This window comes from Miniopterus natalensis, chromosome 2 (assembly GCF_054644295.1).
Source record: "Miniopterus natalensis isolate mMinNat1 chromosome 2, mMinNat1.hap1, whole genome shotgun sequence".
In the NCBI taxonomy this organism is placed as follows: domain Eukaryota; kingdom Metazoa; phylum Chordata; class Mammalia; order Chiroptera; family Miniopteridae; genus Miniopterus; species Miniopterus natalensis.
The window spans coordinates 95,354,537-95,377,422 of record NC_142082.1 but is presented as its reverse complement, the minus strand read 5'-3'; the positions used below and the strand labels follow the sequence as shown (position 1 = coordinate 95,377,422).

The 22,886-nt window shown below is 40.2% G+C and overlaps 1 protein-coding gene and 1 pseudogene across 3 annotated transcripts in view; both read right to left on the bottom strand.

Annotated features, from left to right (window-relative positions):
- The window catches only part of LATS2 (large tumor suppressor kinase 2), a 77,464-nt gene that overhangs the window by 36,540 nt on the left and 18,038 nt on the right, over positions 1-22,886 (bottom strand). The window lies entirely within an intron of this gene.
- Positions 3,597-9,998, bottom strand: LOC107529952 (ATP synthase peripheral stalk subunit OSCP, mitochondrial pseudogene; annotated as a pseudogene).

The following is a 22,886-nucleotide window of genomic DNA, read 5'->3' as shown; positions in this document are numbered from 1 at the left end:
TGTGGCTCAGTGGTTAGAGTGTCAGCCCATGCATCAAAGGGTCTTGGCTTCCATTCCCAGTCAAGGGCAACTACCCGGGTCGGGGCTCATGAGGGAGGCAACCAATTGATGTGTTTCACATTGATGTTTCTCTCTCCTTCCCTCTCCCTCCCTCCCTTGAACTCTCTCTAAAAGGAAAATCAACAAAAAAATATCCTCGGGTGAGGATTAACAAACAAAAAAGAATCAATCAATGAGTGCAAAATGTGAGACTTTGGAAAATGTCATCCCTTCAATTAGGTGCCACAATCCTCTTTACAGTCTCTAAATTTAAAGCTACCAAGTAGAAGCAGGAGATTGTAAATTGGCCTAGTTTCACTCATCTGGGTCCTTTTCATTTACACATAGGATCACCAGCTAGTCAGTTAACAGATATGTAAATTGATGGTCCAAGAGGTCTCTAAAACCTAAGACAATTTCCTTAGGCATGTGTAAAATATTTAGACTTTGATGGGAAAGTAAACATTGATTTTAAAAACACTTTTTAAGGAAATAAATAAAGGCAAGTTTCTTCCTGACTTGGCATGTATCCTACCCATATCAATTAAATGTGAGCTAATGGGCTAGGTCTGCAATGACAATGGAGGAATTTATTACTCTGAGGTAATAAGGCAAAACACCTTGCCAAAGGGCAGATGAAAAAGGACACTCTCACAGTCTGGGCTTTGATGAGGGAAGAACAGGAAGCACCCAGTAAACCACACTTGCTTGGGAAGCAGGAGGCCAGGAAGACTTTTCTGACATTTGTCATCTTAGGTGCCCAAGAATGAAAGGCTATTTCATATCAATATTCAGAAAAGTACAAAGTCCCACTTTCTGGCTAATTCTCTTTCTGCAGCCCCCCTCTTACCCACTGTGCTCTGGAGGTGGTGGGTTAAGTATGCAGGAGCCAAACCTCCAGATCTGAACTGTCGATCAGCCTCAGTCTACCAGTATGGTGCAAGGGACCATCCTTAATCACTGTCACAACTCCTCTGAGAAGCAGATTTAACAACCTCTTCATATGTCTGGTATACAGTGAACACCAGCTATTAGAATGACAACATACTGCTGAAAGTTTTTGATGAATTGCACATTTAGAAAAATTAAATCATGTATTTTTGCTTGAATATTTTATTAAATAACTTTAATCTCTCAAAACAAAACTAAGCTTATCTGTTTTTTCAGTGGCACATTTTTTAGAGAAGGGGAACATGGATTCTCTTATTAATGGCTTCCTACTCTGCTAAAGTGACAGACAGAGGTGGGTATACATCCTTTCCGTTCCACAAATACCTCAAGTCAGCCAGTTCACAAGTAATGTACCTGAAAGCACAACACAAAATCCTACTGTGGCACAGGTGAGCCTGGAAAGATTTTCATCAAAGGAGGAAGCCACATCTGGCATAAGTAAGTCCACTCCTCAGTGTACCAGTCAGATGAAGCTTGGGAAGTGGCCGCTGAGCCTCCAAGCTGCCACTCCAATCCTCTCAGTGAAAGAAAGTGCAGTGCTCAGTGCACTGCCTCTAGGCCCAGGGAAGGTACTCAGGAAGCAACTCAGAGACGGTATGTGAGGAAACCAGTCTCCATAAATAAAATGACATTTCCAATTCACAAGACCTTGCTTTTACTTACAACAGAACGTTAAAAGGGAAAAATGACCATGAAGTGCTCTCAAACTCGGCTTAATGTCACAGATGTTGCCCTGCATGAAGCAGGCACACCTGAGTCACACTGTCCAGCCTAGTGACAGTCCCTACCAGTGGTCAGTACTGCACCTCTATCCACAGGAAGTGTCTGCACCAGGCTAGGGGACAGGAGCTAACCCCTATGAACATGCTGTCCATGTTTCTGTCACCAATATGAACACCACTAGTTCCATCACACCAGTATTCACAATACACTGGCCCACAACTTGGAAGTCACTTAACCTTTCTGTTCTATCCACATTCACTTTATCATCTTTAAGCCATGCCAGTGGTGGGAGATGTCCTTGATTGCTTACACACTAGAGGGCACTTCTTGGTCTGGGATTTATTTGAAGGGAGTCTGGGAAGAAGGGATGAACAAAGCAGCACATGGGTAAGCTGGGTAATGAGTATTAAAGAACTCATTATTTCATTCTCTCTACATCTGAACATGCTAAGTTTCCATAACTAAAAGTGCTTTTAGAGGCATTTCTGACATGCACACAAAGGTTCCAGAGAAAATAAAACCCTTTCCAATCCCCCTGACTCTCCTTTGCTTCAATTTAACTCAGATGTTCAGTTTTCCTACTGTCAGTAAAAACTTCCCACACCTATCCCAGGATACCTGACACTCAGGCCCCCTCTGCTGTCATCACATGCACTCTGGCACATGTCACTTGACCTCCTCTGACAGTTCCAGGGTGCCTCCCACAGAACCACTGTCACAAAGCAGCCAGTGAAAACTCCTCAACCACCTCAGTGCTACAAACTACTGTGACCGGAGATAACCAAACCTGCACTGGGTTTTGCTCCAAACCCAGTGCTCCTGCACTGGGTTTTGCTCCTCAAATCACAGGAGTTGATTTCATTTGTGACCCTAAGTAACTGGAGTAAAGGGGGTCCTCAAACTTGCTGAAGAGGTTTATAAATACCAATGGCCAGAACTCACCCGAGAGCAATTAAATCTGAACCTGCAGGGCTGGCATCCAGGCCTGTGCCTGCATGAGTGAGGTGAGAGTGTGTGAGTATGTACGTGAGTGTGTGTTTGCATGTAAATGTATGTGAGCGCGGGAATGTATATACTATTGTATGTAAATGTGTATGAGTGTGTGTATGTGTGTGTGTCTTTTCTTGCTCATGTGTTTCCAGAGCTCCCCACAAGTCTAAAGTTGTGGTCAGGGTTGAGCACTGTTGCCCAGGTCATGCATTTAGCTTGATGTTCTAGACTTCCTCAGCACAAGCTCTGACCTCTCTTCTCCCACTGTCTGTGGAGTCTAACCCCTCCTGACATGCCATCTTCAGACTGCGCTTTCAGAAAGCTCATCCCCATATCATGCACAGGACCTTGCTCCCACTGGCCCTAATTCTAAACATACAGAGTAAATCTTGTCCCGTTTCCAAATGTTTGAAGAGACAAAGCGAGCTACACTGAAGTCAGGTCAGAGTCAAGCTTTCTATTTCATTGTCAAGGAGCTTTTAGGAATCCTGTGTTTACCACCTGAGTCAGAGGAGTTAAAAACTCAAGTAAGCAGGAGAACAGAGATGAGGAAAATTACAGAAACACACACAAAGTCAATGTAGATGTGAAAGTGGGGATTCATTTATGTGTTTTTGAGAAACTGAAGTTGATGTAAACAGTTACTCACCCTGATGAAGAATAAAAGATCCTCATTATCCTCACAAAGGGATTTTCCAGATACCAGATACTCTCTGGGGGAGAAACAAGCCACAGTGCCCTGCTTTAAAAGATATAAGCACTTTTCTGGAACACAGCTATTATCTTGATTGTATATAAATAAAGAATAAAAATTCACCTTTTACTCTTCAGCTGGATGCTTTGCCAGTGGCTGGTGTTTTATAGTCCCCCAACCTAAGCATTTAAAAAAAAATTTTTTTCTGTTCAGGAAGCACTTAATTGTTGCTCCAAGTTTAAGAATTTTTACTGACAGAAAAACCAGCACTTTCAGAAAACCTCCCGCACAGCCTTGCTCAGCTTCTGAATCTTGGTTTTTGCAGACATATCAACATATTTCTCTCCAATAACAACAATCATTCCACCCCTGATTGACGGGTCAATCTTAATTTCCAATTTCAATATTTGGCTTTTACTTAGGAAGGTGTTCAGGTCCATTTTTAATTAAGAAAGAGTGGCTTCATCTAAAGGGGATGAAGTGGGACTTCTCCATGGTGGACAATCATCATGGTAGAAAAGGCAGAAATGACGCCGGGGGTTGTTGGTCAAGAGACCATTTTCAGCAAACAAACTGATCAGGTTGGATGTGAGAGGGGAGAAAACTTCTCTTCTGCGGTCATGTCATTCAGGCTTTTCGCTTTAACAGAACGCTTTGCATATGGACGCAAAATTGAAGCACTCATTTTGGGTTCCTACAAGATTTGTGCTACTCTCAATAATTCCTTTTATACTTGTTTCAGTTTATTGTGTTTAGATGCAGCAGAATAAAGAGCGGTGGCACAGCTACCTTCAATACCATATACCTGAACAGGTGGCCACACAAGCTTGCAAATGGCATAGCCACAGATCTGCTGAAACATCGCACCTACCAGGAGAGCCCGGACACTGCTGGGGAGGCCTTCTTTTCCTGGGCAGCTGTAGGTCCTCCACCTAAGCATTTTGATCTTTTTTTTTTTTTTTAAAGTATCTTTATTGATTTCAGAGAGGGGGACAGAGAAACATCAATGATCACAGTCATTGATTAGCTGCCTCCTGCACGCCCACCACTGGGCATCAAGCCTGCAACTGGGGCATGTGCCCTGACTGGGAGTCCTGAACTGCGATCTCCTGGATTATAGATCGATGGTCAACTGCTGAGCCATGCCAGCCGGGCTGATCTTCCTTTTTTTAAGCAAAGGTTTTAAGCTCCTATCTGCTTAGAGTGGGTAGTTTCTGGAAGGGATGACCGTTGGAGTGCTCCTCCAGCCAGCACCGTGGTCCCCAGCATAGCCCCTCCCTCACGGCTTTCTTGGGTAAGCTGCAGCCCTGGAATTGGGGTAGATCGTCCATTAGATAACACTTCTCCTGTGTTAGCAGGGATAGAGGGCTCAGAAGTCACCCAAGAGCCCTGGAACCAGCTTCCACATAAGATGAGTCATAGTTTCTGCTTTTCAAGGGAAGCGAAAAGAAGCCCAAATTTTAATGTGAAAGCTCCTGGTTTTTAAAGGTTGGAAACAAATGTGTGGGGTAGAATAAATTACAACTGCAAGAGAAACAGACCCTTGGGCTTCTAGTCTGTGACCCCCACTCCACGCAGACTGCCTGCGGCCTGAACCTGTATTCATTCAAAACCATCTGCTCAGCACACCTTATGACATTAGGTAGTGATGGAACATCCTTAATGAGAACACTTAGTCCCCAAGTCTGCTGAAATCAAGGACCAACAATGAAATGAGATCTTAAAATTCCAAAAGGATAGAGAGGAGGTCCAATTAATGACACATTTTCTTAAGTACTGGCTAAGAAAAAAATCAGGGGACTTTGGGAAAAACTAAAGCAGGCATTGTGGCATCCTATGGAGAAGCGCCCCACAGTGAGTTCACAGACCTTCACCAAGAAAAGTAAAATATTTAAGTATAAAAACAGAACATCAATCTGAAAAATGACATGAATAGGTTTAAACACAAGAAGAAAAAGAAGTGGAATATGGAGAAGAAGCAATCCACAAAATGGTAAGCCTTTATAAAGCCTTTAGTAAAAATCAGAAAGTTGGCAAGACTCCAAAACAGTGTGATTCTAGTTTGTTTTCTTATAAAATACATACATGCAAAAAGATTGAAGGTGTACATATCAAAATATTAATGTTAACAATTTAATCTTTCCAGTGGTTGTCTTTCAGAGGTAAGATTCTCAGTTGCTTGTTTTCTTCACCTCCAGTGCCTAATGTTTCCTACAATGAATATAAACTACCATTTAAAATAATGATAATAAGCAATTATAAATTATAAGTAACCCTTTCTAAGTTGGTTGAAGGACGGTTTTAGTGCCAGTGGGTCTGATCAGCAAACCTCTAAAGCAGCGATTTTCAACCAATATGCCACAAGTTTTTTTTAAAACATGCAATATCTGGCTATTCAGTCAGGGGCACTGACCTCTTCTCTTAGATTGTCAAATAAAAAAAATGACAACAGTCAACACAACAAATAGCCTTCCGGTGTGAATGAATCAAAACTATACCTATTTTTTTTGTCAGGCTGGCAAAAAATGTATTTTTTGGTATGCCACAGAATTTTGGTAATTTGTGTGCGCCATGAGATGAAGAAGGTTGAAAATTACTGCTCTAAAGGAACATGGGGGGGGGGCTTTCCTGTGAGTCACTGAGTCACTGACACTCTCACCTTTTCTTGTTACCCTGTCCAGTAGAAACGTAACATGAACCACAAAGAAATTTCCAATTTTCTTGTGGCAATGTTAAAGAAGAAGAAAAAAGTGGAATTAATATTAATATATATTATTTAACTTAATATATCTTTTCAACATGTAATTCACATTAAAAATACTAAGATGTTTTACATTCTCTTTTTTGCATGGAGTTTTCCAAGTCAAATGTGTATCACAGACTCAAGTCGGCATTTCAGCTCAAACCCCATTTCCAGGGCTCCACATCCACAGTGACTCAGGCCAGGACTGGGCAGTGCAGGCCTAGAGGCATTGGCTGTGTCCCCTGAGCCACTAACATATATGCAGAGGCCAGTAGACTAGGACTTCACAAGTACACTTCTGTCTGAGTTTATTATCAATTACATCAGTCTTCCTTTGTGTCTAACCTACTATTTACTACTCCCAGTGAGTTTTACACCTTTAATGAAGTATAACTTATGCACCTTGATGGAGAAGTTTCTGGTTGGCATCAGTGGAGGGATTGGTACAGATACACCTTTGCAGGAACACCTGTGAGGGTTTCTTGAGAAGAAAGGTACCAAGATGAGTGAAACCATCTTTTTTTTTAAATTGATTTCAGAGAGAGAGAACCATTGATTCGTTGTTCCCTTAGTTATACATTCATTGGTTGATTCTTGTACGTGCCTTGACCAGGACTCAAACCCACAACCTTTTGGTATATGGGACGACGCTCCAACCAACTGAGCCACCCAGCCAGAGCAATTATGGATTTCTTTAATAGATATTGGGCTATTCAGATTTTCCTACTTCTTCTTGTGTCAATTTTGGTATTTTGTCTCTCAAGAAATTAGTCTATCCATTTCATCTGTCACATTTATTGGATAACACATTTATAGTTTATTCCCTTGTAACCTTTTTAATGTCTGTAGGATCCCTCCATTCACTTCTGAAATTGGTCATTTGTTTCCTCTGTGCTTTCTAAATTCCTTATTTATTAATTTTTTAGGGGAAGTTTAGCCAGAGGTTTATCAATCTTATTGATCTTTTCAAAGAACCAGTTTTTGGCTTCATTGATTTTCTCTATTGCTTGTCTCTTTATTGTTTCCTTACTTCGACTTACCTTGAGCTTAATTTACTGTTCTTTTTCCTAGCCTCCCAAGAGAGAAGCTTAGAAAATTGGTTTTAGACCTCTTTTTCCTAAAATAAATATTTAGAACTATAAATTTCCCTCTAGGTACCATTTTGACAAACTCTCACAAATTTTGATTTATTTTTATTATTATTTAGATAAAATATTTTATAATTTCCTTTGTTATTTCCCTTGTGTGTCATGAGTTGTTTAGAAGTGAGTTGTTTAATGCTCATATATTTGGGGTTTTTAAAGATTTTAATTTTTTCCTAACTTAATTTCATTGTGGTCAGAGAATACATTCTGTAAAATTTCAAACTTTGAAAAGCTACTGAGATTTCTCTCTTAACAGCTGAGCTATCATTGTGAGCATCCATGTGCCGTAGAAAAGAACGTGTACGCTGCAGTTACTGAGCGTGGTGTTTCATGGGTGTGAATTAAGTTAAAGTGGTTGACAATGTCATTCAAATCTATATCCTTACTGATAGTTTTGTTTCCTTGTCCCATCCATTATTGAAAGAAATGGGTTAAAATTTCCATGTGTGACTGTGAATTTACCCAGTTCTCCTTTTAGCTTATAGTTTGAAGATTTGTTTTTAGATACATACTCATTACTACATCTTCCTGGTATTACTGACCCTTTTATTATTAAGTATCTCTCTTTGTCTCAAGTATACTCATCTTGAAGGGTATTCCCTGATATCAATATTACCGCTGCCTCTATTTACCTTTACTGTTTGTATGGTGTATCTTTTTCCATACTTTTACTTTTAGTCTATTTGTGTCCTTGTATTTAAGAAGTGTGTCTTCATGAAAAAGAATGAAACTAGACTGCTATTTGACCCCACACATGAAAATTAACTCAAAATAGATCAAAGACCTAAATATAAGACCTGAAACAAGAAATTACATAGAAGAAAACACAGGTGCCCTGGCCAAGTAGCTCGGTTGGTTGAAGTGTTGTCCCAATGCCTGAAGGCTGCAGGTTTGATCACCGGTTAAGGAACAGCAGGAATCAACCAATGAATTCATGGATAGGTGGAACAGCAAATTAATGTTTCTCTCTCTCTCCCCTCTTCCTCTCTGTCTCTAAAATTAATAAATAATTAAAATTAAAAAGAAGAAAACATAGGCACTAAACTTATAGACCTTGGTCTCAGAGAGAATTTTATGAAATTGGCCCCAAAGGCAAGAGAAGTAAAAGCAAAAATAAATGAATGGGACTATATATTAAACTAAAAAACTTCTGCACAACAAAAGAAACCATTAACAAAACAAAAAGGCAGCCAACAGAATGGGAGAAGATATTTGCAAACAATACCTCTAATAAGGAGTTAATATCCAAAATATATAAAGAACTCATACAACTCAACAACAACAAAAAACAAACAATCCCATTAAAATGGGCAGAGGACCTGAACAGACACTTTTTCCCACAAAACATACAAATGGCCAACGGATCTATGAAAAGATGCTCAACATCACTCGCTATAAGAGAAATGCAAATGAAAACTACAGTGGCTCCAGAGACACAGCCAATGTCTCCAGGCCTGTTGAAATGGTTTTATCAACAAGACAAATAATAACAAATATTGGAGAGGCTGTGGGGAAAAGGGAGCCCTTGTTCACTGCTGGTGGGACTGTATATTAGTATAAATCACTGTGGAAAACAGTATGAAGGTTCCTAAGAAAAATGAAGAATAGAGCTACCATATGACTCAGTAATCCTTCTGGGTATCTACCCCAAAATTTTGAAAACATTTATTTGTAAAGCTATATGTACCCCTATGTTCATTGCAGCACTATTTATGGTAGCTAAGACCTGGAAACAACCCAAGTGCCCTTCGATGGATGACTGGATAAAGAAGTGGTACATATATATGATGGAATACTACTCAGCCATAAGAAAGAATGAAATACTGCCATTTGCAACAACATAGATCTTGAAAGTATCATGCTAAGCAAAATAAGTCAGACAGAAAAGGACAAGAATCATATGATTTCACTCATATGTCGGATATAAACAGAAAGCAACAAATGAGCAAACAAACAAAAAACTCATGGACACAGACAACAGTATGGTGGTTACCAGCAAGGAAGGGAAATGGGCGGAGGTTGAAGAGGGTAAAGGGGTGAAATATCTGGTGACAGAAAAAGACTAGACTTTGGGTGGTGAGCACACAGTGCAATATACTGAAGATGTATTATAATATTGTACACTTGAAACTTATATAATAATCTTATTAATCAATGTCACCCAAATAAATTTAATTAAAAATTAAATTAAAAGAATTTTGTTGCTGTTAATCCTCACCTGAGGGTATTTTCTCTATTGACTTTTAGAGAGAATGGGAAGGAGGGAGAGAGAGAAAGAAACATCAATGTGAGAGACACATCGATTGGTTGCCTTTGCACCCCAACTGGGTCTGGGGATCGAACCTGCAACCCAAGTATGTGCCCTTGACTGGGAATCGAACCCACAACCCTTTGGTGCAAAGGCCAATGCCTTAACCACTGAGCCACATCAGGCAGGGTGCTTTAACCACTGAGCCACATCAGGCAGGGCTAAAAGAATTTTTTAAAGTGTGTCTTGTAGACAGGATATAGTTGGATCTTGTTTTATTCAGCACAACAATCTCTTCTTTGGATCTGACTACTTAATGCAATGTACTTAATCCAGGGTACTTCGAAGCTCAGTGTACTTTGCTTTACAGTGAATGTAATTATTACGGTTTTATTTAAGTCTGCCATTCCTATTTATCTCATCTGGTTTTTGTTCCTTTGTCCCTCCTTCCTTACCTCCTTTCATGTTAATCAATTTTTTTTGGTATTCCATTTTAATTCTTCAGTTGACTCTCTAGCTCTGTCTTCAAATTATATCTTAGTGATTGCTCTAAAGACTGCAACATACATCTTTAACTTATCACAATCCACTTAAATGTTAATTTCTACTGTCAGAAAAAAAATAGGAACCTTGCAATATAATTCTACTAACCCCTATCCATAGTGTTCTGTCTTACATCTTTATGTGTGACAAGCCCATTAATAGTATTATTTTTGCTTTAAATACTAGCATATCTTTTTTAAAAATTAAGAGAAAGTAAAAAATAAATTAGTCTTTTATATTTATTGATATCTACCATTCCTAGTGCTCTTCATTCCTGCCTGTATGTCCTTCAGCATTTCTTTTAGTGCAGGTCCCCTAATGACAAATTTTCTCATATTTTTGTTTCTCTGGAAGTATCTTCACGTTTATTTCTAGCGGACATTTTGCTAGACATAGATTTCTCAGTGGATAGATTTTTTTTTCTCCACAACTTTGAACATGTCATTCCAATACATTCAGCTTTTATACTTTCTAATGAGAAGTCAGCTGTTAATCCTATATACATTACTCTGTGTGGAACACATCATTTTTCTCTGGCTGCTTTCAAAATTTAATCTTTATCGCTGGCTTTCATCAGATTAATTATGGTATGCCTAAGAGTGGCTTTCTCTGAGTTCATCCTGCTTTGGGTTCACTGAGCTTCTCGGGTCTGTACCTAAAAGCTTTTCAACAATTTGGGAAGTGTTCAGCCATTATTGCTTCAAACATTTTTCTGCCTCTTTCTATTGCTCCTCTCCTTTGAGCACTCTAATTTCATATATACTAAACCACTTGATATGAACCCCGGGTCTCTGAGATTCTGTTTATTTCTCTGCAGTCTCTTCCATGTTCCTGGTTGGGTAATGTCTACTGATCTATTATACTTAGGTTCACTGATTCTTTCTATTGCTGTACCTAATTTTATGTTGAGCCCCTTCTGTCAATTTTAAAATTTTAGTCAGTGTACTTTGTTTTTTAAATTTCTATTGAATGTACTAGGTGACACTGGTCAATAAAATTATACAGGTTTTAACTGTACAATTCTTTTTTTTTTATTGATTTCAGAGAGAGGAAAGGAGAAGGAGAGAGAGAAATAGAAACATCAATGATGAGAGAGTCATTGATCAGCTGCCTCCTGCAAGCCTCTCACTGGGGATCGAGCCCGCAACCCAGGCATGTGCCCTGACCAGGAATTGAACCTCCATCTCTTGGATCATAGGTCGATGCCCAACCGCTGAACCACACCGGCTGGGCTCACCTGTACAATTCTATAATACATCGTCTGTATAGTGTATTGTTGTTTGGGTTTGTTTGTTTTTAATATATCTTTATTGATTTCAGAAAGAGGAAAGGAGAGGGAGAGAGAGAGATAGAAACATCAATGATGAGAGAGTCATTGATCAAGCTCACAATTGGGGCATGTGCCACGACTAGGAATCAAACCCCGATCGCCTGAATCCTAGGTCAACACTCAACCGCTGAGCCACGCCCGGCCGGGCTGTATATTGTATTGTGTGTTCACCATCCAAAGTCTCCTTCCATCACCATTTATCCCTTTACCCTCTTCTATCTCCCCCTAGTCAGTGTACTTCGAAGCTTAGAATTTGTTTTTGTGGTTTCCATTTCTCTGCTGAGATTTTCTGTCTGTGCACTCATTAATACCATATTTTCTCTGAATTCTTCTGACACATTTTCCTTTCATTCTTTGGATATTTTTAATAGTTTGGTTTTTTTTAAATTGTGGTTTCTTTGTTTTAAACCTCATAAAATTTACCATCTAGACTATTTAAAAACAGTTCTAAAAAAATAAAAATAAATTAAAAAAATAAATAAAAACAGTTCTTTCGGTTTTTATTTTTATTCTTTTTTAAATATGTATCTTTATTGATTTGAGAGAGGGGGGAGGGGGAGAGAGAGATAGAAACATCAATGATGAGAAAGTCGTCATTGATCAGCTGCCTCCTGCATGCCCTGGACTGGGGATGGAGCCCACAACCCGGGCATGTGCCCTGACCAGGAATCAAACCGTGATCTCCTGGATCCTAGGTCGATGCCCAACCGCTGAGCCGCACCCAGCTATGCCAAAAACAGTTCTTTTAAATCTTTATGCTAAAGCCAACATCTGGTGCCACCAGAAGTCAGTCTCCATTGACTGCCTTATTCCCTGAGTAAGGGTCTCACTTCCCTTTTACTTTGAATGCTAAAAACTGGACACTGTAGCCCTGGACCAGTAGCTCAACTGGTTGGAGCGCTGTCCCATACACCAAAAGGTTGCAGGTTCAATTCCAGATCAGGGCACATACCTAGGTTTGAGGTTTGATCCCCAGTCGGGGTGTATACAGGAGGCAACAGATCTATGTTTCTCTCTCACATCAGTGTCTGTCTCTTCCTTCCTTCCTTCCTTCCTTCCTTCCTTCCTTCCTTCCTTCCTTCCTTCCTTCCTTCCTTCCTTCCTTCCTTCCTTCCTTCCTTCCTTCCTTCCTTCCTTCCTTCCTTCCTTCCTTCCTTCCTTCCTTCCTTCCTTCCTTCCTTCCTTCCTTCCTCTCTCCCTCCCTCTCTCCCTCCCTCTCTCCCTCCCTCTCTCCCTCCCTGCCTCCCTGCCTCCCTCCCTCCCTCCTTCTGTGTTTCGAATCAATAAAAACATATCCTTGAGTGAGGACTTAAAAACACACACACAAAAAACAACACTGTGGATAATACATTGCAGCAACATTTCATTCTGCTGGGTTCTGAGGTTAGTGATTCTGTTATCACAGGCAGTAAGCTGACTGGATCCAAACTACAGCACAAAGGAACTGATATCTCTGTTCTGTTCTAATGTTTCCCAATTTTTTAACCTAGCACCTTTGTGGTGGTCTCTCTCATACCTACGTAATCATCAGCAAAGGCTATAAGGAGAGTTGAGGCTTGGCTTTTCTGTAATTTTCTTGCTTCTAGGCATTCCTTCCCCTTTCACCACTAATTACCAGATGCTCTGTCCTCTAAAACTTTAAGCCCATAAAGGTTTTACTGGATGCCACCTACACTGCACATGGTTTAAAAACACAGTAAAAGCTCATAAGGTGGGCCCCACACAGCTCTTCTTTAAGGATATATTTCTTTCTGGCCTATGCCTGCCTTCTGACTGAGCCTTCTAGGTTCTCCCCACACATGTACAATTTATTGCCAGGGATTTGGGAGAGTTTGCACTCAGAATTTGAGCTTCATGCCTTCTGTAATTTTCTCACTGTCTAGATTTCCCGTTTACATTCCCAGCTGTCTGAACTCCGCTCACTAAGGCTGAGGTTTTTCTCCCTCAGCCATTTCCTACAGCTCTGCGAGTTAGATAAGACCCTTGGGCTAGAAAGCCACAAGTTACCAATTTTTATCATTTCCCATTAGTTTTTAGAGATTAAACCTCTCCTGTGGTGTCTGTTTTCAGAAAATTTCCAGTGTCTTTAAATATTTAATTTTTTAAATCTAGTTTTTATAAAGGTTATACAATGAGGGTTCCTGCCACCCCCTAACTCCTCAACCATCAGTGGAAACAACTACCACAGAGTTTAACTGGTAAATGAGAAAGAGTCCAGAATCAAACAGGCATTAAAAGGAAGGGTCTCAGGTTCAGATATCTCTGAGTCCTCAATGCTTAACATAGTATATGGCACCTAATAGGTGTTCAGTAAACACAGGCTGAAAGATGACTGAAAACATGACCTGGGTTTACTTCTAGTTCACTAGTCATTTACTATTCAACGTTAGTCAACCTCGAGGCAAAACTAACTTGCACGAAACAATGACAGAACAAAGTTCCTGGAGTAACTTCACTTTCAAAAATCTGACATAAGGAAGGTAGTAGACATGTCTTCTAAAACTTGTGAATAAACATGTTCACTGTAACATTGTTTATAATAGTAAAAAACTGGAAACAATCTCATAGTCTAAAAAAAAAAAAGAGACTTGTTAAATTCTTGTTAATAGACTACCATAAGACATGTGAAGCATTTTAGAATAGTGCTTTTATTGATATGAAGAAATGCTCTGTATGTTGAGGGGAAAGAATTCAAGATACAAAACAAGAAACAGCCAGATCTAGATTTGATTCCTAGTTCTACCACTTAGTACTTACACTATTTGCCTTGTGCAAGTTAACCTATGATCCAGTTTGTTCATCTATAAAATACTGACAATGGTAGAACCTTCCTTCCTGGGCTTGTGATATATCCTTACAGCAATTGTTCAAAAAGTATTAATTTTACTTATACGGCAAGTAGTTGTAAAATGTTAAATAAGTAGTCATAAAGATGATGAAATATGTTAATTTTGTATATGTGCTAACAGTATGGGGATTATGTTTTTACTTTGTCTTTTGTGTTTTTTTAATCTTTTTTGTTTTGTCTTTTAGAGATCTATTTAAGTATATGTAGATTATATATAATATGATGCCTAGTATTTGTTTTTAAAATATCCTGGATATTATAGTTGAATTGCATGTTTATTTTAAAAACTACTCCAGAGACAGATAAAACAAGAAAGGAAGAATAGCGACCACTGTTGAAGCTAATTGATGGATATGTGGGGTCTTTCACTTTGCTCTTTTACTTGTAAAAATTCTTCCAAACTAAAAGCTAACTAAAAAAAGAAATACACACACAGACACATATACACATATGTATGGCCAAGTAACAGTGATTACCTCTAAATAGTGGGCTGATGGATAGTTTTACTATAACTATCTTAGTTTTATAAATAGGGCGGCAGTATTTCTCTTTGTCTTTCAAGCCTCATGGGCCAGACTGAGCTGCTTCTAGCTTCAGCTCTGCCCCCTGTCCCCATTTTCTGTACAGTCTGGAACTGACCACATCACCTCTGGGTCTCAGTAATTCACCTGTGAAAAGAGCTGAGTGGGCTAGGTAATACCTAAGGCCCTGTGTAGGCCTATCACGATTGCCTGGATGGTACTGATAAAAACAGGAATTGAGAAAAGGGAGAACTCAGTTTGGTCTGAAATGAGTAGCTAAAGGAAGCCACAGGAATCATGGAATCATGGAAGAAGTAGGCCTTGGGCGGATGGAATGTGGCTGGGCTAGGGGGAGTAAATTCCAGGTGGGGTAAATAGCATAAGTAAAGCCAGTGCAGGAGAAAGCTACACACCTGGATGGCAATTGGTGTGTACAGAGATATACACAGCTGGAGCTGGTAGGCGGACTAGTCTTGAGAGAAACAATGAAGTCTGGTAAGTAAGTGGAGATCAGATGATAGAAGGGGAAGAGCAGTGGATACCGAGACAGTGACTGATGGTCTCATTTTAAGAAAAGTTCACTGAAAGAAATACTGGGTCAGGGAGACTACTGAGAAGAATCCAGGTGTACAGGGTGTTAGCACTGAAAAGGCAGATTTGAAAGCTATACAGGGGGGGGAAATAGCAGTTATTGGGGAAAGTACTTATTAACATAATGACTAAAGTAGAGACCATAGAGAAAGACCAGTCTGAGAGGTCTAGACCTTTTTTAGGAACTACTCTCAGACTTTCTTAAAGAGACAGAGAGACGAACAAAGAGAGTAAAGAGAGAGACGAGAAAGCACACATCTTCATGCTGCAGGAAAGACTTCTGAACCTACCAGCAAAATCCTGAAAAAAGAGCGGAGTCTCTGCCACCTTGAATCTCTTTTCTCTAGGGGATCTCAGAAACTTTGGCTCAAAAGGAATGCACAAAAACACTGAAATGCACGAAGACTGGAAACACACATATCAAGATTTACTAATAGATCCTCAGCTACAGGTTGGGACCTCTTGTGCTAACATTTCCAGTCGAAAACAACAGAAAGACAGTGAGAATGCAAAAACAGCACTCGAATGAAGCCATTAGCAAAGAGTAAGGAAGGAGAGGTGACAGAGACACATGCACTACCCTGAAGCCTCCTCTAAGTCACTGGAGGCTGACGTCTGGCACAGAGGCTGATCTACTCCAGTATGCTCGGCAACATTCTTGGGCCTCCTAGATGCCAAATACCACTAGCTTTACAATGGCTCTCTGAATAAAAGCTTTCATAAGTCACATGAAGTTCCTTTCAATTTACATTGCATGTTTACTTGTTGGCTAGGGAAATTTTGTCATTGTTAATCATTTACTTTTGTACAAAACAACCTTGATTTCCAACACATGATTAGTAATTCTTCTGATGTTATAACTGGCCAAATATATGTCAAAACCACAAGGGCTGGAGGGGGAGAGAGTAACCAAAGAATTTATAAGCATATATGCACAACCCAAGAACACGGACAATGGTGGGGAGAGGGACTGGGGAGGGGAATGGGATGGGGTGGAATGGGTCATTGGGGAGAAAAAGGGACATCTGTAATATTTTAAACAAAAATAAAATTTAAAAAATAAATAAATAAAATAAAATAATAATAAAAATAAAACAAAAAAAATTTTAAAATTAAAAAAACCCCCCAAGGGCAGCCCTGACAGGTGTGGGTCAGTAGTTGGAGCAGATTCGATTCCCCATCAAGGCACATATCCAGGTTTTGGGTTTGAGCCCAAAACCTGGGTATGTGCCCTGATCAATGTTTGTGCCTTGGGTATGTGCGTGTGATCAATGTTTCTATCTCCCATCAATGTTTCTTTCTCTCTCTCTCTCTTTCTGTTATCACATAGCTATTGTCACAATTAAGAATATAAAACAAACCATCAACAAAATGATAAAGCAACCTATTGAATAGGAGAAGATATTTGCAAATAATACATCTGATAAGGGGTTAATATCCCAAATATATAAAGAACTTATACAACTCAATAGCCCACCCCCCCCAAAAAAAATTCCAATTAAAAAATGGTCAGAGGCCCTGGCCGGTGTGGCTCAGTGGTTAGAGTGACACTGTCCTCACTGAAGGGTGGAAGGTTCGATTCCCAGTCAAGGGCACGTACCTGGGTTGCAGATTCACTCCCTGCCCCCAGTCAGGGCATATGTAGGAGGCAACCAGTCGATGTGTCTCTCTCACATCAATGTTTCTCTCTCTCTCCCCCTTCCTCTGTCCCTTCAACTCTCTCTGAAAAGCAATGGAAAAAATATCCTCATGTGAGGATTAGCAAAATAAAATAAAACAGAATAAAATGACAGAGGATCTGAATAGACATTTTTCCAAAGACGACACACAGACAGCCAACAGGCACATGAGAAGATGTTCAACATCACTAATCATTAGGGAAATACAAATCAAAACCACAATGACATACCACCTCACACCTCTTAGAATGTACATTATCAACAAGACAAAAAAAACAAGTATTGGCAAAGATGTGGAGAAAAGGGAATCCTTGTGCACTGTTGGTAGAAATGTAAATTGGTGCTGCCACTATGGAAAACAGTGTGGAGGGTCCTCTAAAAATTAAAAAAAAATTACCTTATGACCCAGCAATTCCACTTCTGCATATTTATCTGAAGAAACTGAAAATACTAACTCGAAAAGATATCTGCATCCTCATGTTCACTGCAGCATTATTTACAATAGCCAAGATAATAGAAGCAACCTAAGTGTCCTAAGATGAATGGATAAAGACGTGATATATATACACATACATATACATATACATACACACACATGCACATACATACAAAAATATTATTATTCAGCCATAAAAAAGAATGAAATCGTGCCACTTGAAACAAAATGAATGGGCTTTGTGGGCATTATGCTAAAGGAAATGTCGGAGAAAGACAAATACCATATGATCTTAAAAAAATTAAAAAATCAGCCTGGGCAGTGTGTCTCAGTGGTTAGAGCATTGGCCATCGCACAGAAGGATATCGGGTTCGACTCCCCATCAAGGACATGTACCTGGGCTGCAGGTTCAATACCCTGCTCCGGTCAGGCACATGTAGGAGGCAATCAGTCAATGTCTCTCTCACATCAATATTTCTCTCTCTTTCCCTCCCTCCCTTCCACTCTCTCTAAAAAAATCAATGGGAAAAATATAGTCAGTGAGGGTTAACAACAACAAAAATCTTTAAAAAAATTTTTTAAAAACCTAAACTCACAAAACACCTAAACTCACAGATACACAGTACAGATTGTTGACTACTAGAAAGCAGTGGAGAGAGGGGTAGGACAAATGAGTGAAGGGGATCAAGTGGTACAAGCTTCCAGTTATAAAATGAAGAAGTCATGGGGATATAATGTACAGCATGGTGACTATAGTTAATAATACCACATTGTATATTTGAAAGTTGCTAAGAAAGACCTTAAAAGTTCTCATCACAAGTAAAAAATGTGTAACTGGTAATGTATGTTAACCAAACTTACTGTGGTGATCCTTTCACAATATACACAAATATCGAATCATTATGTTTTATGCCTGACACTAATATAATATTGTACATCAATTATACCTTAATTTAAAAAAAAGCCCAGCCGGGTATGGCTCAGTGGTTGAGCGTCGACCTAGGATCCAGGCTATCTGGGTTCGATTCCCGGTCAGGGCACATGCCTGGGTTGCGGGCTCAATCTCCAGCAGGGGGAGTGCGGGAGGCAGCCAATCAAAGACTCTCATCACTGATGTTTCTATCTCTCTCTCTCCCCCTCTCCTTTCCTCTCTCTGAAATGAATAAAGACATATTTTTAAAATAATAAAAAAATTTTAAAAATACATAAATTTAAAAAAACAGAACTATTAAATTGACAAAAACTTGCTTGTTTTATAGTAGTAATAGTATTCATTGTCGGCTGGGTTGGAAATATAAGTGCAACTTAATAATTTTTAAAAGAAACTTAGCGATACAAATAAAAACTGTAAAAATGCTCTTATCACTTGCCCTAGTAATTCCATGTCTAAAATTTATTCTAAGGAAGTTAGTGATATCTATAAAGAGTTATGCAGAAGGATGTTCACTAGCAGTGTTAAATTAATTAAATGATGAGGCCATCAGACTGAGGTAGTCCTAATGCCTCGGTAGCCCACACAGGCAAACCCAAACCTAAGCCTGTAAGTGCCTCAAGGTTAAAACACCAAAACCTAAGGACAAGCAATCACAAACAGCCTACTTGCCTTTCCCAAATGAGGCAGCCCCTAAGCTAGAGCCAATCAAATGGTCTCCTTGCTTTGCTTCCACCTCTTCCCTATAAAAGTATCTCCCCAGCTTCAGTGGGCAAAGTGCTCCTAGCCACCTCCACTTTGGTGCTGCCTGATTAAAATCAATTTTTGCTCAAGCTCTTAAAATTTTTAATATGCCTCAGTTTGCTTTTTAACACCAGTTATTTACAATAAATTATAGAACATCTATTTGAACATGGAATAAAATGCAGATGTTAAAAATGAAAGTAGCCCTAGCCGGTTTGGCTCAGTGGTTAGAGCATTGGCCTGAGGGCTGAAGAGTCCCGAGTTTCGATTTCAGCCAAGGGCACAAACCTCGGTTGCAGGCTTGATCCATGCCCCGGTGGGGTGTGTTTGGGAGGCAACCAATGTGTCTCTCTCACATCGATGTTTCCTTCCCTCCCTCCCTCCCTACCTCTCCCTTCCACTCTCCCTGAAAAACAATGGAAAAAATATCCTCAGATGGGGATTAAAAATAAATAAGTAAGTAAGTAAGTAAAAATGAAAGTATTTATGCCAGGTAGCTCGGTTGGCTAGAGCATATATCAAGGTTGCAGATTCGATCAGGGCACAAACAAGGAGCAACCAATGAATGCATAAATAAGTGGAACAACAAATCTCTCTCTCTCCCTCCCTCCCTCCTTTCTCTCCCTCTGTCCTCTAAAAAAAAAAAAAAAAACTATAAAAATTTTTTTAAAAAATGAAAATATTTATAACAAAATGTTTATCCTTTCATTTATTCATCATATATTTTTGAGAAGTTACACAGTTCTAGATCCTAGAAAATGGTGACCAGAACAAAGCCACTGCCTCATTGGGCTTGAAATATAAAAGGAGAGATGGATATTAAACAAAATACACAACTACTTAGTAACAAATTCTGATGAATGTTATGGAAGGGAAATTACAATGTAATGAGCAAGAACAAAACAGAGGGCTCTGTTTTAGACTCAGGAATCAGAAAGACTTTCTGAGTCTAGGACATCAAGACAAGCCTCTGAGAAGCAGTAGGCATTACCCAGGCAGGGGCCAGCGTAGGAAAGTCTGTGAAAAGGCAGTAAAACTGGATGGGCCAGAGCACCAACTGCAGGTAAAGCGATGTGACTAGAGGCCGCAGGGTGGGCCCTGCCTGCCCAGCCAAAACTCCATTCCAAGTACAGTGGGAAGGGTTTCCAGAAGGGAAATAACAAACTCTTTTCCATTTCAGGATGATCACTTGGAGGGCTCTGTGCAGGGAACAGACGGGGAGAAGGGAAGAAGGAACAGTCAGGAGACACTGCAATCTGAATGAGTGAAGATGAAGGCTTGGTGGTGGGACAGAGGGAGCTGGACGAGTGGGAGACACACTCTGAAAGAGAACTGACTGGGCTTGGTGGCACCTTAGATAATGAAATGTACACATGCAAATTTTGTAACAGAAGAATTAGGATCATGTTGTATATATTGTTCTGTGATCAACTCTTTTCCACCTGTCACCACTGGCACATCCCTCCTCACTCTTCTTAATTTCCTTTCATTAGAAAAAACTTTGGCCACTTTTATACCAAAATGTCCAGAGTGGTCATATCTGGGCTAACAGAATTATAGGCAATTTTTATTTTTTTTATACTTTTCTGTATTTTCCAAATTTATACAATAACACATACTATTTTAGTAACTAGGGAGAAGTGGGATAGGTGAATATGGTACAAAGGTAAGATTTGTATCTTGTCAAAGTAATTTTAAATCCTACTTTTAAAAGGTATACAGTTTATCTTCTGGCAGGGCCAAATTTAATTTTAAAGACAAAAAAAGGGGGGGGGGCAAGGAACTGCTACACCCAAAATCCATTGTAATACAATTTCCTGTGACATTACTAACATTCCTAAACTAAAGTGGTTTTTTTTTCCCTTCTCCTCTTATTAATATTTCAGGGCAGCACTGGGTGTTCAGTAACACTAAAAAGTCGTCCCAGTCCAAGAGGGACGACTTTATCTTTTTCATTAGCAAAATGCCTATATTACAGTGAAGTAATCCTGAGGCAGAATCTTGTCAATGAGATAAAGGAAAGGAGGCTCAGTGTTAGCCTTTCTGTTGGCATCTCTAGAGCTTTCCTAATGCTGCACATTGTTAAAGCTAAACAAAGTAAATGATGCAAAGTCATGTTTCTGTCCATGCCAGTATCTGACGAGTGACTTGGGGTGGGTCCATGGGCCCATCTTTACAAAGCTCTCTTTTCACCTCTGACTGAGCACATCTCACAGGCATTTGGCCCTGGGAGCACTGCACACAACACAGCAGTGGGCAGGGCACAGTAATCTTCCAACACAGGCCCCTTAGGAGTTAGAAATAAATGATGGGACAGGAGCAGCTCATATGCAGCTGGAAGAATCAGGAAGACCTTGTGGTAACAAGAATTCAAGTTGAACCATAAGAGATGCCCAAAACCAGACACAGGGAGGTGGGAAGCAACATTACCAGCCAACAAAACAAGATATATCAAGTACCCCACAAGAAGTCATTGGGTGAGTGCCTGGAAACAGGCCAGGCCATGGGGCACAGGGGAAAAGTGAGAGGGCTCCCCAGGAAGGACCAGCCTAGTAGGCTGCAGAGGGGCCAGAGCCAGGCAGGAAGAAATCCTAGAGAATAAACCCCAGGGATGGGTCACATGTCAGCAAACACAGCACTAACATGGCCGCAGTAGTCCACAGTGAGAAGACAGGCGGGGCGCATGGGCCACACTAAGGGAGCACTGCAGTCCTTCCTCTCACATGCATGAAACAAGGGCATCTAACCGGTACCTACTGGGGACACAAGTCAGGAACAATGGGGCGGGGAGTGGGCAGGGTAGAGCTCCAGCCACCTGTGTGACGCCTAAAGCCAAGCCATAGTTCCCTCTGAAATGCTGGGAGGACTACTGGAGCCCATGTCAAACCACTGATGTATGGTTTCAGTGAGGTTGTGTGTGGCCAGTGCTCAGAACCAGAAGAGTGGTTGGCCCGAGGGCAGTTCAAACACCAGGTGTATGAGGGGGGCAGGGAATCTGAGGGTCCAGCAGGCCTCGACCCTCTGCAGGTCTCTCTCATTTGGCAAAAAGACCACGGTTGAAGAGTAATGTATAGGATGGTTGAGAAGTTTGAATAGGATAGTTGAGAAGCTTGAATTACTGTACTTTTTAGCTTGAGAATGCAAAGAATTCACCCCCTTTTCCTACTAACCAGATCACCCTGACTTTCTCGGTACTATCACCATTGTTCTCAGGAAACCTGGCTCTGAATACACATCCTGACCATTGACTTTTTTCTTCTGCTGAATTTGGCGTAATAAATCGATTTGTTTGTTTACATTTCTTCCTAACCTCACTCCTTTATAAATTTAAGTCACTTAAACACATATAATATTAAATCAGAATTAGGAAAATTACACTAACAGAAATTCAGGACCAGAGGAACCTAGCACACCAGGTGAGGGCCCTAAAGAGTCTGCAAAGCTGCCAGACTTGGAACCCGTCGAGCAAATCAATGAGGGAGGCTATAGGAGGTCGGGATGCAGGTTGTCCAGAGAAAAAAAGCACATGGCAACTGCTCAAAGCATTTCCTAATGTACAAGTCTGAAGGAAATCTCTCACCTGTCTTCCTCCAGAGGACATACATTATAAATTGCTTTGTTATTCTAAGGGACTGAGAGCCACTGAATCAGCTCCTGGCTCCCCCAAGCCCCACTTTCCCTGCACACCCTGTACTCTGAGTGCAGTGAGCACCCTCACACCTATTAGCCT